Source organism: Prionailurus viverrinus, chromosome E3 (genome assembly GCF_022837055.1).
Source record: "Prionailurus viverrinus isolate Anna chromosome E3, UM_Priviv_1.0, whole genome shotgun sequence".
Taxonomy (NCBI): Eukaryota; Metazoa; Chordata; class Mammalia; order Carnivora; family Felidae; genus Prionailurus; species Prionailurus viverrinus.
Genome location: NC_062576.1, coordinates 6,031,306 through 6,045,474, shown reverse-complemented (window position 1 = coordinate 6,045,474; position 14,169 = coordinate 6,031,306). Strand labels below are relative to the sequence as shown.

Genomic DNA, 14,169 nt, shown 5'->3' with positions numbered 1-14,169 from the left:
AAAAACAGAGATGCAGATACCAATTTTATCCACCAGATTGACAGCGATCAGAAAATAGGATACCAAATAGGATATTAAATGTGGATGAAGACAGGGAACACTGGGAGTTCTCCAGCACAGCGGGCGGAACAGCACTGATGAAGTGAGGTGTCTGGTTCTGTTCCGGAGGGCTGCCTCTCACGTTGGGGCCACACACCCCAGGAGGGCACCCGCACCAGGACACCCATCATAACCCTGTTGGAGATGGCATGTTGTGGAGGGAACCCAGGCTGGATCCCTCAGAGTCCTAGCAGGAAACAGATGGCATGCCCAAATCAGGATCCTTTGAGGAGGGTTAATTTATAAAGGGACTGTTTACAAAAGTGTGGGTACAGGGAAACCCCAGAGATAATGCAGAAGCCCCAGGTTCAGAGCAGCAGAGACGATACCGAGGCCATTTGGGTTTGGCCAAGCGTTGTGTGGACAAGCAGGATCCAGCCAGCTATGGGTCTGCTGCCAGAAGGATCCCCAGAAAGAAATGCCCTGCCCCCCTGTCCCTCTCCACTCACCCCCCTCAGCCCCTCTTGGGACTTCTCTTTGGCCACACCCAATCAGAAGCCAGAGAGCAAGGAGCCCATTGTTGGGGTCATATGAGGCATCCCGCTGGGCACAGAGCAGGAGGAGAGGGTGGAGGGGAGCCTGAAGGGAACGGAAGGAGTGTCCTTCCTTCCAGGGCGGGAGGAGTGTCCTTCTCCGTGTCCTCCCGCCCTGGAGAAAAGAGGAATCACAGCACACACTTGCCTTGGAACACAACACGGCCATCAGAAGAAGTATAGACCTACAAACAACGTCATTGGGTCTTAAAATCTGGTGCTGAGTTAAAAAAAGACAACAAAGACACAAGATGGAGAGCCCACCATGTGCACACGTTTAAATGCTCATGTACACGAAGCCAAATCTTCTCAAAGATTCGCGGGACATCCGAGGCACCAACCAGAAGGAGGGCCGAGGGAGCAGGGACTGGAGATCTGTGAGGGAAAGATGAAGAGCAATAAAACAAGAGAGCCCCCCAGGACTGACTGAGCAATGAGCAGCGTAGGATCGACTCAGTGCCTCGCCTGGAGGACAGCGACAGACTCCCCGAATCCTGCTCCCCAGACACCCACGTGAGCATCCCAGAGTGCCAGGGGCCCAGAACAAATGGTGGGGGTTTCAGAATCTTGGGGTTTAACGGACCGGATCCAGTGTTTCTTAGGATGGAATTCTTCAGTGTTTCTACTCCTCCGTCATGGGGGGGTGCATTTGTGGGATCTACTCTGGGTCCCTCTTCCTAACAGAACCCAGATTCCCATTTGGCCACCCATCTTGCCTGGTGTGGTCCATGTGCTCTGGGGAAATGAATCCACCCCAGGTCTAGAGGAGGTGTGCTAATGTTTGCAGGGACCACCATGATAAAGTACCACAGATGGGGGACTTAACCATCAGCCATGTATTTCTTGCAGTTCTAGAGGCTGGATGTCTGAGATCAAGGGGTCAGCAGGGCTGGTCCCCTTCCTTTGGCATGTAGATGGCCGTCTTCTCCCTGTATCCTCACGTGGTCATCCCTCTGTGCGTGTCTGTGTCCTGATGGCCTCTTCTTATAGGGACCCCAGTCCTGTTGGGTCAGGACCCATTCAGTGGCCTCTTTTTACCTTCATTACCCCCTTTGAAGGCGCCATCTCCACAGTCACATTCTTAGATCCTGAGGGTTAGACCGTCAACATGTGAATCAAGGGGGGATGCAACTCAACCCACCACAGGCTGGCTCAGTTGGTGTCTCAGTGGACAGAAGCCCATTGGCATCTCCATTTCCCTGGCCACAGGCATTACTGTCTGGTCAGGTTGGATCTCAGGCTTAGATACGGGACAGAGAGTCCCATCACCGTCCAGATGACAGGGCGTGAAGAAGTGAGGTAGATGATGTGGAGCCATGAGGGGGAGCTGACTGAGAATAAAGCTTTTGTTGCAGAAGGCAGAGCAGAGAGATGGGAGGAAACTCTCCATGACACCTTAGAAGCACTAAATCAAACCCACGCTGATGCCTTCCTGCCTCTGGCCTTTTAGTCACATTAGCCAGGAAATATTTAACGGTGGAGCTGGTGTGAGTTTGATTTTCTAATGCAAATGCTGTTCACATCCTGGGTCTTTGCAGTTCCTGGCATGGCTCCCATGTTCTGCCTGGCTCCCTCGGTAGAGTGCTGATTCCTCTCCTTTCCTTTGGGTTTCTCCTCGGAGGTTTACCCTTTCCTGATGGGCCTTCAAGGCCTTATCTTTCAACAGAGCCACATTCAGGTTCTCTAAGTGTCCTTTGGGATTTAAACAGCAGGATGTCCCTGAGAGATGGCCACTGGGCCCTTATTACCTTGTGTAACCCAAATATGTCAGGCTGTCCACATAGACCAGTCACTGTGCAGAGTGTACTAATGTAGGTCTTTAAAACTGAATTCATCACGGGGAGCGGGGGGTTGCACCAAACATCACGTGAAAATTTCCTTAGAATTCTCCCTAGACATCTGTTTCTCTCCCCAGGATTGCCCACCCTTGGAATCTGCTAAAATATCTCTGCAGTAGGGGCACCTGGGTGGCTCAGTCGGTTGACCGTCTGACTTAGGCTCAGGTCACGATCTCATGGCTCGTGAGTTCGAGCCCCGCATCGGGCTCTGTGCTGACAGCTCAGAGCCTGGAGCCTGCCTCGGATTCTGTGTCTCCCTCTCTCTCTGCCCCTCCCCTGCTCATTCTCTGTCTGTCTGTCTCTCTGTCTCTCTCTCTCTCTCTCTCTCTCTCAAAAAATAAACATTCAAAAAAATTAGTAAAAAAAATAAAATAAAATATCTCTGCAGCTTATCCATGTGACTCTCTGTGCCACTCATCCTTTCTTCCTCCTGGGGGGCCGAGTCCCTCCCATCCACCTGCACCCCTTCCTTTGACCCTCCTCCAATACACGCCCCTTTAGTTCTCCTTTGTTCTGAGCATGAGCCCGTCCTGGGAGATTAGTGAATCAGGATCTCTGCCACACACGCACAGCCACACACATACGAGCTCCCACTCAGGCACACATTCACCCTCATACACATACGCCTACAGACCCACATGGTCATACACAAACACACACATCATTCAAACATACAGCACCCGTGCACACTCACGAGACACTGGTACACAGGCACGCATTCACCCTCACACATGGACACTCACACCTGCACACACATGCTTGCACGGACTCATGCTTGCACGCACACATCTTCGCTTCCTCTCAGGGGCCTCTGGCAATGCTGTCCGACCCCACCAGGCTGACCCCTCACATTTCCTCACAGAGGGTTGAAGAGCCCAGGGAGTCTGACATTTCCCAAGCATCAGACCTCTTAAGGAAGCTATTTCTTCTCCAGCCTCCAGGCTCTGTGTCTGGTGTCGGAAGAGGGAGGCACAGCCAGCCAGCCATTTCCTTGGTGGCGGGGGGAGGGGACTATTGGCCTCCGGGTGTTTTGTTGTTGTTGTTTAATGTTTATTTTTTGAGAGAGAGAGCCAGAGTGCAAACAGGAGAGGGGCAGAAAGAGAGGGAGACACAGAATCCGAAGCAGGCTCCAGGCTGTGAGTCATCAGCACAGAGCCCAACGAGGGGCTCAGACCCACGAACCATGAGATCGTGACCTGAGCCCAAGTCAGACACTCAACCAACTGAGCCACCCAGGCGCCCCAGATCCTGGGTGTTTCTTGCTGTCAAGCCTGAAGAAGGCATAGGGCCATCCCCGCTCCCAGATTTCTGAAAAACCCCTGAGTGGTGCATCTGTGAAATACCAGGGCGTAGGAGGTCAGACCACCCAGAAATGCCACTCCTGACCCACCCTACCACCCTGTTCAGTTGTTGGAGACCCCATACCTCCCTCCAGCCCCGGCTGCCTCTGAGGGGATTGCTGTCCACCCCACCCCCTACGAGACTTGTCGGGTTGCCTCGAAGGCTTGGGCCCACCCGCATGACTTCTGCAGGTCTGCCTGGTGCTCAGCACACATCCTCTTCACTGATCCTGGAGGCTGCTGAAAGGGGCTCTTTTCCATCCTCGACTCTGGTGAGTGCCACCGTGAGAATCGGGAGACCCTCATTTTGTAAGGAAATCTAATGTATTCACAGCAATTCTTGCCTCCAGGAAGTTCTCATACACACCCGGCCCACCGTGCCTGGATCTCCAAATTTTGTTCAAATTTCGTTCAACTGCCCACGATGGGGCAGGGGGGAGTCCATAGTGACTCATTTTCCCCATCTGCTGAGATGGCCTTTGACAAATGAAGCCCAGCCAGATGCTCCTGTGGGACCGAGAGACTGTCCACCTCAAAAGCGAGACCTTGGCTTCCAGGCCAGGAGCACCTCCCATGTGGATCTTCAGACTCTCATCCACCAGTGTGTCTCTGCCTGCCGCCATCCCCGTGAGGACTCAGGACGTCCCCAAGCCCTTCCTCCTGCTCTCCACATGCCATGTCCTCATGCCCCTGCTGACAGCTTACCCTGAGCTCACAGTGTAAGATCCCCCTATGGCAAACTCACCACAACCGACCCGTCACAGGAGACCTTAGGGACAGAGTGAGGCTCCCGTTCTCCATTGGGAAACAGCTCTAAGTTCTTCACGAATGGGATACCTCTTTATTTATTTATTTTTATTTATTTATTTATTTTTCAGAGAGAGACAGTGAGCAAATGGGGGAGAGGGACAGAGAGAGAGAGGGAGAGAGCAAATCTCAAGCAGATTCCATGCTCAGTGCAGAGCTCGATGCGGGGTTCGATCCCACGACCCTGAGATCATGACCTGAGTGGAAATCAAGAGCCGACCGACCGAGCCACCCAGGCCCCCCACGAATGGGATACCTCTTAAGGCAAGGCTGAAAATTACTTCCCAGCCCTTAACGTCACGAAGCTTTTAGACTTCCTTGGTTTAATGAATTTATATGGAAATCTGGCCCTCCAAATCTGTGCCTCCTCCTAAAAATAGTAATTCCGATCTCAGTGTGTTTTTCACAACATCGCCCCTTTGACACTAGCGGTATTCTAAGCTTCACGAATTCCTTTGGGAACATGACATTCGACGGTGAGGTGGTATGTGTGTGCCCACCACCATGCCTGACACAAAATAAGCTCTCGGAAAATATTTTTTGGTTGAAAAAAGATGAAATAAGATATGGCGTTTGTTCTCTTGGCTCTGCAGCTACCGTGATGCAATTCTAACCACCTGGAGTGAGCACGGAGTCCACAGGGCAAGACTGCCCCCACGTCCGTCACCAGCCACAGGCTCAGGGACCCCCAGGCCACGTGCAATTCTGACCCACCGGCCACAAATCTGGAGGGGGGGTTCATGACCCTCATCAGGTTTAGGAATTTGCTAGGATAACTCACAGAGCTCAGGTAAGTGCTATACTCCTGCTTATAGTGTTATTATAAGGGATACGGATCAGGACCAGTCAGATGAGGAGGCAGGTCGGGCAAGGTGTGGGAGGGACTTGAATACTCGGCTTCCGCGCCCCCTCCCCTTGGAATCTGGGCAGGTCACCTTTTGGCATAACAGGAAGCTTCGCCCAGCCTTGCGTCTGGCGTGAACCAGATTCCTGTCTCATCTGGTTCAGAGATGGCCATTTTTTCACTGTGTCCTCACATGGCCAAAGGGGCGAGGGAGCTCTGTGGGGTCTCTTTTATAAGGACACCATCACGTTCACGGAGGCTGCACCCTCAAGACCCTGTCACCTCCCAAAGGCCCCACTTCCTAAAACCATCACATTGAGAATTAGGATCTCAGCATAGGAACTGGGGGGGGCCACGAACATTCGGACCATAGCAAGCTGGTATCATTGGCCCAAGGCCCCAGTCTGCTAATCACATGGGTGTTCTCTCTGGCTCGGCCAGCCCCCATCCTGAGCCATTTCATTAACATAAACTCAGGTGTCATCCAAGGAGGCCATCATGAATAACACACACTCCTATCAACTCAGAAAATCCCAAGAATTTAGAAGTTCCCTCCTGGGATGAGAACAAAGACCAGTCAGATTCTTTATGATACAATAGCTCAGATGCCGAGCGATTACGTATAATAGGGGGTGCACCTGAACGCAGCACCTAGATCTCAGATCCTGAGGGTAGCTCTCTAAATGCAATCCGAGTCCATCTCGAGGCTCCAGGTGGCATCACCTTCAAAGAAATACACCCATTGCATAAAAACTATCAAAAGATATTCTGGGGCCCCTGGGCGGCTCAGTTGTTAAGCATCTGACTTTGGCTCAGGTCATGACCTCATGGTTCGTGAGTTCAAGCCCCACATTGAGTGAGCTCGAGCGCCATTCAGGTGAACACGAGCCCTGCTTCGGGTGAACTTGACCTCTGCTTTGGGTGAGCCCCACTTCTCTCTCTCTTTCTCTACCCCTCCTGGGATACTTTCTCTCTCTCTCTCTCTGTCCCTTGTGCCCTCTCTCTTTCTCTCTCTCTCAAAAAAAAAAAAAGGGTATTCTGATCTGGGGCGCCTGGGTGGCTCAGTTGGTCGAACATCTGACTCTTGATTTCAGCTCAGGTCATGATCCCAGGGTTGCAGGATCAAACCCTGTGCCCAGCTCTGCACTAAGCATGGAGCCTGCTTAGGATTCTCTCTCTCCCTCTGTCCCTCTCCGCCACTCTCTCTCTCTCAAATTAAAAAAAGAAAGATATTCTGATCTATGCTATGGCTCTTAAAGAATATTGCACATTGGTGTTTCCTCACGTGCCCTTCCCATCTTTTGGCGTCTGGAATCCTCATCCCTGACAGCCTCCCCGGAGCTCCCGTTTCCTCCCCTGCCTCAGGAAACGAGCCGAGCTGCCAAAGACCGTGCCTCCAGTTTCATGAATGAGAAGAAGAAACTTTCCAGATGGTGATGTCAATGTAATGTTATGTGTCAATTTGACTGGCCACGGGGTGCCCGGATGAAACGTGATTTCTGGGAGTATCTGTGAGGGTGTTTCTGGGTGAGATTCGCATTTGAAGGTGTGGACTCAGGAAAGAAGATGGCCCTCTCCCGTGTGGGTGGGCCTCATCTGATCCACTGAGGGCCCGAACAGAGCGGAAGACGGAGGAAAGAGGAATTTGCTACTTTTTTCCTGACTCACTGCTTGAGCTGGAATATCACTTCTCATTTGATCTTCTATACCATCCGCTTTCCTGGGCCTCCAGCGTGTAGATGGCAGTTAGTGGGACTTCTCAGCCTCCATGTCACGTGAGCCAAATCCTCATTATATAACTCTCCTTTGAGGTAGGTAGGTAGGTAGGTAGGTAGGTAGATAGATCCTATTGGTTCTGTTTTTCTGGAGAACTCTACCTAATAAGCAAGCCTAACTTGGGTTTAAAGAAGACATTTGGTCCTGTCTCCTCTCTCCTCTGGTTGATTACAGCAATTTATGTTTGCATAGGGATCTGGAAGTCAAGGTGAGAAGCTCATTCAGTGTGAGCTTTACAACACCCTCGGACCATCCACAGAGCGAATGCTACTCTCTTCTGCTGTCATGAAGGAAAGACTTAGTGCATTGTGACCTGCCAGAAGTCACACAGCCAGCAGACCAGCCCACCCCCAGCCTGGGTCTTCTGATGCTGAGACCAGGGCGTTTCCAGAACACCACGCTGAGACTTCACAAGTAAAAACCCTGACCCAGAAACACCACAGGATCCTGTATTTATCTTTCGCTATTTACCAAAGTAGACGTTCTAGAGATCTTTTTTTTTCCCCAGTGTAATTTGAAAGTTTGAACCAAAAGGGCTTCTGAGAAGCATTCAGTTGACAAGAAGCAGACAGCTCCTCCTCCTTCCCGCCCATTCATCTGCTCCCTGAGCCCTCTGGACAACGCGAGAATTTAGTTTGAATGCCCGTTTCTAACAACTCGGTTTCCCGAGTTTCTGAGCAACCCAGGCACCCACTATCTGTCATCAAGAGGGTGACCACTGTGTCTGCCCAGCTTGGTCATGGACTGCAGCCTTCAGATGGGAGAAGATGCTTCCAGACTTTGCCCGGTCATTCTTCTCCACACCTTAACTCACCTGAAAACAGATGCAGCGAGAAGCATCTTTCTCTGCCCGGCGGTCTCCTCACAGATGTCTCCCGAAACATTTTTTCACCACACCTTTTTGCCTTCGAAAAGGGATCAACACACAGTCCCTGTCTGGGGAGCCGTGGTGCAGGGGAGTGTAGCAAGTTAAACCCAGTCTCCACCACTCACCGGGTAATCTTGGACGCGTTATTGGTCTCTCCGAGTTGTTTCTATGCCCACAAGGTAAACGGCTTCCGTGCGACAGGGGACACGTCTGGGGGTCCTTCCCACTTGTTGATTTTCCTCAAGAAACCCTCCTGGGGGCAGACCCCACGCCCCAGCCCGCCACTGAATGATGGCGTGCTGTGCCCCCAACAACCCTAGAAGTCCTCACCCCATTGGGACCCAGCCCTCCACTGAGCCGGCACCTGCCAGACCACGTCACGGGCAGCCACCACTCCCGTGTCCAGCTCAGACCAAGGCGAGCAGAGAAACTACTCCCCTTGCCCACCTCCTCCCATGGTGACTGAGGGAGCGTGGGAATGGTTCCCCGGTTGCTCAGGTTCCCAGTAATCCTACAAGCCACACTGTTGTGCTTAACTTCCAGACAGAGGAGGAGAAATGATGCGTGTCCTCTCATCCCCAGTCCCCACCACCCCCACCCCTGCTCCCTGCCCCGAGCCGGGCATTCCAAGCAGAAAGCAGACCCCTTCGGGCACCCAGCTGGGATCAATTCAGCAGAGCCACGCAGAATGTGAGAAGCCAATCACTTCAAAGCCAGGTTTGCACAACTGTGTCCATTCTTCCTCCAAGAAATTTCACACCTTGACACCAAGGAGCCGGTGTTTAAGAAAGAGGAATTTAAAGTTAAGTAGCATTTTCTCTTTTTTCCAAGTTTATTATTTATTTTGAAAGAGAGTGAGAGAGCATGAGCAGGGGAGGGGCAGAGGGAGGGAGGGAGGGAGAGAGCAAATCCAAAGCAGAATCCACGCTGTCAGCGCAGACCCCCCAATGTGGGGCTTGAACTCATGAACCGTGAGATCACGACCTGAGCCGAAATCAAGAGTCGGACGCTTAACTGACTGAGCCACACAGGCGCCCCCAAATAGCATTTTCAACTGTGGAGGGGTACGTGAAAGAAAATCTGTGTGGCCAGTGGCCCCCTGAGATACATGAAAGGGAGCCCCTTCCCCCCAAAAAGTGAACCTCTCATGACATTCAAACCCCAAGTCACCTTATCTCAAGAGGACTCGTTTAGGGGCGCCTGGGTGGCGCAGTCGGTTAAGCGTCCGACTTCAGCCAGGTCACGATCTCGCGGTCCGTGAGTTCGAGCCCCGCGTCGGGCTCTGGGCTGATGGCTCAGAGCCGGGAGCCTGTTTCCGATTCTGTGTCTCCCTCTCTCTCTGCCCTTCCCCCGTTCATGCTCTGTCTCTCTCTGTCCCCAAAATAAATAAACGTTGAAAAAAAAATTTAAAAAAAAAAAAAAAAAAAAAAAAAAAAAAAAGAGGACTCGTTTAAAGTGGGTCAGTGAAAATGGCACCTGCAACTACAGGTTAGCTTGCATTACCTGGCATACAGTGGTGCTCAATAAATGTTGGATGGATGGACGGATGGATGAATGAATGAATGGATGGGTGGATGGGTGGACGGGTGAATGAATTATTCAATGCCCCTGTCACAAGCCAACATTCATTAAAGCCTTTCCATAATGATCTAGGTGTGGAAGAACTGTTTATGGAAAGGCAAGAACCCAATTTGCAAACCCTCCTGTTGGCTTCACAATAATTCATGCTCATCTGCGTCTAATAAAATATGGAAGCAATTTTACGGGAACATTTTGTGCTTTAGCGATTCATTTAACTATTTCCTCTGGGGGGCAAGTCATATATTCTCATCCAGATGTGTGGGGAGTTCCGTGAATAAATCTGCAAATATCAAGATGAGATGCTGCCCCCACCCCCACCCCTGGGAGCCTGAGTCTAACTAAATGGAAGCATAAACGTAGAGACCAACAGAAGCCATTCTGGCCTCCATTCCTCCTCACGGTGTCCAGGCCCAAAACACCCCAGGCCCACCTGCTGCTGAAGTGACCAGAAACTGATACAGGAGCCGAGTGCCCAGGTCACTTTCCTCAAAGAACGTTCCTCGGTCTACTGGCAGTGCCTTGGAGAGATGAGCCGCTCTCCACCCCATCAGCCCCCAACTGAGACATCAGGAAGGACACTCAGGTGCCACAGTGGCCACCATTGGCCCTTCTGACACCACATACGGCCCCATCACCGCGTCCCCTGTGTGAGCTGCCCCCAAGCCCCTCGCAGATTTAAGAACTTATGAATACAAATGAGTAACACCTGCCTGGAGCCGCCTATCAATCCGTTCACATCCTGATTTTCTGGGTCACCAATTTTTTTAATTAAACTTTTAATTTTGAGATAATTGTAGATTCACATGCAGTTGTAAGAAATAATATGGAGAGATCCCATGTCCCCTTTATTCCATCCTCCCCTCCTTCCTGCCTTATGGTAATATCTTGCAAAACTGTAGTGCAACACTGAGTTACCAATCTTCAAAAATGTAACATTGCATGCCTATCCTTAATGTACGATCAATCGATCAGAAGTGTATTTCCACCAGATCAAGACTCTTGACCCAACCCCTCACCCACTGCAAAACCTGCTTGATTTGACCACCCAGTATTTCCCATTTTGGTGAAGGGCACTCCCAGCCCAGGAGAAAATTCGGAGTTTTCTCTCTCTCTTCTTTGCATTCCCCAACTCAAATCCAAACTAGCAGCCAGTCCTACGTGTACGGGCCAAAAAGTCCCGAATCCACCCACTCGTCACTCTCTCTACCACAAGGACCCTGCCATTAGCCACTGTCAATGCTCTTCAGCAGAACCAGCTACAGAGCTTGCAAGAGCCAGTGAAGAATGAACACCAGGAGCCCTTCGTTCAAAAATTATTAAGGATTTCAATATGGTGGCCACACAGTATTAAACCAAGTGCGAGGCCCTTCTCCGTGCAGAGCCCTGTGGACCACGCAGGTCCCACGGCCGTGAAGCCCATGCTGTCCTTCAAGCTGTGGCCACCGGGAGCACACTGTGGATGAAACAAAATCGGGTCTGTTAATTTGATGCAACAAGGGTGAGCACACACTACCAGCAACCCTAGGCCATCTCAGTTAGGACCTACTACAGGATGGAGGTTTAGATTTGGTGTGGGGGTGGGGGCTCAAGAAAGCAAGGTTTGCTCTGGATTGGATGCTCTCAGGTGTCAGGGGTAATGCTGTGATTGGGCATCTTTTTTTTTTTTCCAACGTTTATTTATTTTTGGGACAGAGAGAAACAGAGCACGAACGGGGGAGGGGCAGAGAGAGAGGGAGACACAGAATCGGAAACAGGCTCCAGGCTCTGAGCCATCAGCCCAGAGCCTGACGTGGGGCTCGAACTCACGGACCGCGAGATCGTGACCTGGCTGAAGTGGGACGCTTAACCGACTGCGCCACCCAGGCACCCCTGGGCATCTTAATTATTCTTCTCTGGAAGATGACAGAGTTGGAGCAAAGCTAGAGCTGATGTTGATTTAAAAAAAAAAAAAAAGAGGGGGCGCGCCTGGGTGGCTCAGTCGGTTAAGCATCTGACTTCGGCTCAGGTCATGATCTTGCGGTTCGTGGGTTCGAGCCCTGCATCGGGCTCTGTGCTGACAGCTCAGAGCCTGGAGCCTGCGTCTGATTCTGTCTCCCTCTCTCTCTCTCTGCCCCTCCCCTACTCACACTGTGTCTCTCTCAAAAATAAATACATGTTTAAAAAATTATTTAAAAAAAAAAGAGTCACATTAGCCAGGACGGGGGATGTCTGGTTCATCTGGTGGTTTGGACCGTATCCACACGTTGTCTATGTTCAGACATGATTTTAGAGAGGTCTCGTTGCTCTCTTGATCCAACTGTGGCCTTGCCTGAGGTTGCTTAAACTACCAACAGCCTCTGCAGCGAGTTGAATTGCTCCCCCCCCCACCCCCGCAAAAAGATATGTCCAAGTCCTAACCCCCGGTACCTGTGAATGCGACCTTATCCAGAGGCACTGTCTCTGCAGATATGATCTCAAGAGAGTTGCATTTCCGGTGGGCTCTACGTCCGATGGCTGGTGTCCTAAGAAGAGAACACAGAGACACAGAGAGGGGACCGTGTGAAGACAGAGACTGAAGAGGAACGACCACAGCCAAGGAAGAGCTGGAGCCATCAGAACCTCAAAGAGGCAAGGAAGGATCCTCCTCTAGAACTTTGGAGGGACCTCGGCTCTACCAACATCTTTTTTTTTTTTTTAAGTTTATTTATTTTGAGAGAGTAAGAGCGCGTGTGTGAGCGGGGGAGGCACAGAGAGAGAGGGAAAGGGAGAATTCCCAGTAGACTCTGCACTGTCAGCACAGCGGCCAACACGGGGCTTGAACTCACAAACCGTGACACGATGACCTGAGCTGAAATCAAGAGTCAGACACTCGGCCGACTGAGCCCCCCAGGCGCCCCCGTTGATTTCAGAGTCCTGGCCTCCAGACCTCTGAGAGAGAATGCATTTCTGTTGTAAGTCACCAAGTTTGTGGTAATCTGTTGCTGCAGGCCTGGACGATGAGTATGGTCTCTTATTGCAATTAGAAAAGACGTCGGCCTGCTAGACCCCCCGGGGACCTGGGCCTGCCTCTCGCCATCCTCATGTGCACGCTGCTTCTCCCGTGTCCCCCCACCCCCGCCTTTCTCTTCATCCAACACACCGGCCCTTTGCACGTGCCGTCCCCACTGTCTGGAATCCACTGCTTTGCTCTTTCCCTGGCTGATCCTTGTCATTATTCAGATCTCCATGCAGGTACCCCTCCTCTGGAAGACCTTCCTTAGTGTCCTTGGTTAAAAGAACACAGTCCCCCACACACCCCTGCCACTTGCCCTCCATCCTGTTGCGGGCTTAATTTTCCTCATGACCCTGCAATTCTCTTATTTATTTGTTCACATGTTTATGATTTGTCTCCACCCTCCACGTGAAGCCTCCATGGGGTCAGGAGCATCTCTGCATGCCCAGCACCCAGAACAGCTTATTTTTATCGAACAAATGTAGGAGGCGGGCGTCTGTGTGGCTCAGTCGGTTAAGCATCCGACTTCGGCTCAGGTCATGATCTCGTGGTCCATGAGTTCGAGCCCTGCGTCAGGCTCTGTGCTGACAGCTCAGAGCCTGGAGCCTGCTTCGGATTCTGTGTCTCCCTCTCTCTCTGCCCCTCCCTCGCTCATGCTCTGTCTCTCAAAAAGCGAATAAAAACATTTAAAAAAAAATTTTTTTTTAAGTCACACAGCTCGTAAGTGATGGAGGCAGGATTGGAACCCAGACAGTCTGTCCCAGCCTCTGTGGGCTTAAACATCCTGCTTGACATACAACAGACTTCAGGAAACGTCTAGGGGATGAGTGAATCTCCCTTCAAGAGTGGCCATGAGCCCTTTGCAGGTAACCTATTGGGTGGGAAGGAAAAGGGCCCAGGAAATTTCTCCCATACCTGTGTCTCAACTACCGAGCGGCCCCACTGTTCCTTCCAAGGCTCAGGGAACAAGTCAGGAAGAAACGAGTAGCATTGTGGAACGTTCTAGAACAACTGCAAGCCCCCCAAGTATGGGCTGCCTCCCAGGGTGTCTGGCGCCCCTCTGCCCCCAAGTCCCTCTCTCAGCCACCTCCCTCCCCACCTTGGCCTGAGCTCCTGAGGGAAGGGATCTAGTGTTAACAGTGGTTCCCATGCCAGGCACCTCGGTGCTCCCAGGAAACCTGATCTCTGTATTTTGCCTCCTGCCCAGCAAGCCCAGCAAGTCCCGGAACAGGCCGGCACCAGGCACCCACGGGGCTTCTGTGGCCTGGGCCTTAGCCCACCTTTCTCCAGCCACGGCTCTGGGGTGGGGGGAGGAGAAGGGTGCTGCCAGGAGGAGGAGGAGGGAGGGGCCTTTTACTCGGTGCACTGGCACTTTCTGGCATGTTTCACATCATATCAGCCTTTGTTCCATTGGTAAACAATCCCAGGAAGCAGAAATAAAGTGGGTGGATCAAGAAATAAATTTTTTAAAAAGGAGAGAGAGCCATAAGAAGGAAGCATTATCAGAAACGG

The 14,169-nt window shown here is 51.6% G+C and overlaps 1 long non-coding RNA gene across 1 annotated transcript; it reads left to right on the top strand.

Annotated features, from left to right (window-relative positions):
* Nucleotides 1-661: 661 nt before the first annotated feature.
* Nucleotides 662-7,826, top strand: LOC125154829 (uncharacterized). The gene is made up of 4 exons (XR_007147941.1): nucleotides 662-1,145; nucleotides 5,211-5,407; nucleotides 7,430-7,651; nucleotides 7,746-7,826. It is a non-coding gene; the product is annotated as an uncharacterized LOC125154829 (long non-coding RNA).
* Nucleotides 7,827-14,169: the final 6,343 nt, after the last annotated feature.